The sequence below is a fragment of the Ictalurus punctatus genome, chromosome 29, assembly GCF_001660625.3.
Source record: "Ictalurus punctatus breed USDA103 chromosome 29, Coco_2.0, whole genome shotgun sequence".
Lineage (NCBI taxonomy): Eukaryota > Metazoa > Chordata > Actinopteri > Siluriformes > Ictaluridae > Ictalurus > Ictalurus punctatus.
In genome coordinates this window covers 7,170,125-7,173,524 of record NC_030444.2, presented here as the reverse complement: position 1 = coordinate 7,173,524, position 3,400 = coordinate 7,170,125, and the positions used below count along the sequence as shown (strand labels likewise).

General features: G+C 42.0%; 1 long non-coding RNA gene across 1 annotated transcript; it reads right to left on the bottom strand.

Annotated features, from left to right (window-relative positions):
* Positions 1 to 716: 716 nt before the first annotated feature.
* Positions 717 to 2,807, bottom strand: LOC108260883 (uncharacterized). Its single transcript, XR_006981443.2, has 3 exons — positions 2,389 to 2,807; positions 2,087 to 2,266; positions 717 to 1,846 (listed from the first exon to the last, which is right to left on the bottom strand). It is a non-coding gene; the product is annotated as an uncharacterized LOC108260883 (long non-coding RNA).
* Between the last annotated feature and the right edge of the window lie 593 nt (positions 2,808 to 3,400).

The window sequence follows — 3,400 nt, the reverse complement described above, 5'->3', positions numbered from 1 at the left end:
GGCTCATCTATGCGTGTGGGGAATGAAGGCTAGCCTATCTGCTCTGATACCACAGAAGAGCTACTGTAGCACAAATTGCTGATGAAGTTAAAATTGGCATTGCAGCTCACTGTGTATAGGGCTGCGTAGCTGCAGACTGGTCATAGTGCCCATGCTGACCCCTGTCTACCTCAGAACATGCCTACAATGGTTCAAATGAGCAGCAGAACTGGACCATGGAGCAATGGAAGAAGGTGGCCTGGTCTGATGAATCATGTTTTCTTTTCCATCATATGGATGGCCAGATGCATTTCTGTCACTTACCTGGAGAAGAGATGGCACCAGGATGCACTATGGGAAGAAAGCAAGCCAGCAGAGGCAATGTGATGATCTGGGCAATGTTCTACTGGGAAAACTTTGATCCTGGCATTCATATGGATTTTACTTTGCCATGTACCTACACATTGTTGCCGACCAAGTCCACTTCTTTATGGCAAAAGTATTCCCTAATGGCAGTAGTTAGTTCAATGCACCCTGCCATACAGCAAAAATTGTTCAAGAATGGTTTGAGGAATATGGCAAAGAGTTCAAGGTGTTTACTTAGCCTCCAAATTCCTCTTATCTTAAGCTGATTGAGCATCTGTGGGATGTGCTGAACAAACAAGTCCTATCCATGGAGGCCCAACCTCACATCTTACAGAACTTAAAGGATCTACTGCTAATGTCTTAAGGCCAGATACAACAGGGCGCCTTCAGCGGTCTTTTGGAGTACGTGCCTCGGCTGGTCAGCTGTTTAGGCAACACAAGGGGGACCTGCACAATATTAGACAGGTGGTTTTAATATTATGGCTTATCAGTGTATATTTAACAGTGATTTGGACCAGGTCATGGTAAAATCCATACAGAGACAGAAATCTTCTCCCTTTTTGTATATGAAGAAAAATGTTGCAGATATGGGACAGGGAGTGTTTCTATAGTGTTTATATAGTTTTATAGTGCTTCTATGTACTCAACCATAACTTTGTTTTTGGTGGATGGCAATGGATAGATGTGAGACATAGATTAAATAATGCTATATAATAAATTAATACAGTGTAATGTCCCCCCTCTCCTAATGGGTTTCCATCCAGTGCTTGAACAGGAAATGGAGTCTTAAGGGGTTGTACAATAATCCTGACATGATGCTGACATCTATTATGTTCATGGCCACCCTGATGTCAATGAATGCTGAAAGTGGAGGGAGAAGGAATTGTGTGAATAAAGGACCATGGCAGGTATATAGAATTGTTTGGGAGAAATAGCACAGGGTATACTTAACACATTAGAGAATGGTCGTTTAAGCATGTTCTCTCTAGATTGTCGACACTCTTTGGTAATGGATCAAACTGAACATTGTGCAACACAGTGCGCATATTGTTCTGACTTTCTTCAATAGCCAGCTTGGTAGGACCAAATTGTATGGGATCTGGAGCTTGAAGAATCTCATTATTGATGTTGGTGGAAACAGAACTGAAAGCCTGAATTCTCCTTTCACTAAAGAGCTTATTTAGATGGTCTCTAAAACTAGTGACAGTGTCCAATGAGAAAGTGTCTTTCTGTCTCTGTAAGCCAACTCCGTGAAAATATCTCCTCTCAGACCCTGGCAGAAGGTGACAAGGAGAGCAGGTCCATTCCATCTGATTCCAATGTGCAAAACTCTAAAGCATATTCAGCTGTTGAACACTGTCCTTGCTTGAGTGTAGTGAGATGTCCCCCTGCTTCTGCTTCTTTGCTCTGTGCCCCCTGCTTCTTTGTAATGTTCTTCTGCATCATTACTTAAACATATGGAAGGAAATATTATCCCCTCTAAACAGCTCTTTAGTTTCACCTGAAAAAATAAACTTATCACCATCATCAAAAACAAAATTCCATCAATATACTTTCACAAAACAGTATCAACAGAACTATTAAAAAACTTAAGTGCTGGCAATATTCATTTTAATACATCATTTTTTTTAATGAAAAAGAAGTAAATTTAAAATGTTAAAGGTGAATTTTAGGTTGTTCACAGGATTTGATTGATGGCATATGGAGCTAATCTCCTGGCTAAACTCAAAGCAGCACCAACCTTGCCTTAATCCTTTCCCTATCAACATTTCTGTGCCTATTCGGAGGTAATTAGAATCCTCCAGCAGGCTTGGAACTCACAGTGTACACCTTGTTTCAGACCAGCTACCCTAACTTTCTGGATGTGGCAGGCAAGGCTCCTTGCTGTTCCCATCTCCTCATTATCAACCTATCTATTGAGCTATGCAGAGAGAGTGCAAGAGAGAGAGAGAAAGAAAGAGAGAGATATTACTGTGGATCAAGTCTCAGTTCAGGCAGACATCTGGTTCAGTTAGCATTCCCCTGAATAGGTTCTAATGGTACCTGAAGCAGTGGTGTGTTCTGACCGATTTTAGAGAGGGCCTCCGGAGTACCACAGAGTTAGGCCTGGGGACCACTGCTCAATTCTTTACTTCCCATTAGTAATTGTAACAAACTTTAGCCACCTGAACATAAGCATAAACTTTAATCATAAACAGGATTCAAACATAACAGAACCACAAACGGAACACAAAGCGCACATACCTCTCTCTCTCTCTCTCCCTCACTAGTGCTTCCAGCCACTCCTTTATCTCTCTCTCTCTCCCACTGATTAGCCAAATCAGTGCCAGGTGTGCATCCTTACAACCTGGCTTCTCCCTCCCCCTCATTACGGTTCTCTTCCGCCAGATTCGGGACCCCAGCCTGATGCACAACACCTCCCACCCTTTCAGGAGGGTGTTGCTGCCCTCTCGGCTATGTCTTTCAGCCAGCCAGCCCCACATCCTGGGAGCGAAAGGAAAGAAGAAGGGAGAAAGAGAGGAGAGAGAAGGAGTGAGCAGGAGAGACAGCAAAACAGAGAGAGAGAAAATACTCTATGGTCCCCAGACACACTGTCATTTGGTCCTCAGCCTGCAGGGAAGTGATACCCCACTACGCCAGGCAATGGCACTGGACTTCTGAGCAGGTGGCTGTGGCTCCTCCCCTTTCCCGGCGGACAGTAGCCACACCCCTGCCTCCTTGGTAACGGTTACCTGATTTGTTATTATAATTAACAATTTACACTGGTACATTAATCACACAAAGTTTTAACTTATGTAAAGAATTCTAATTCAACACTATATTTCATGTCCTAATTTTCATATGAATCAAAATAAAGGTAAATATTTCACAGTAGTGGCTTATCTGTTTTCCTTTCTAGTTGGTGATTAAATAGTTCTTTACTGATTTTCCTGAAAGGCCTACTTCAGATTTCTTTCAGTTCTTTTATTTCCAACAGATTGACAGTGGTTTAAAGTTTTATGTTTAATTACGTTTTAAAAAATCACTAAAGTTGATTATGGTACACCATACTTTA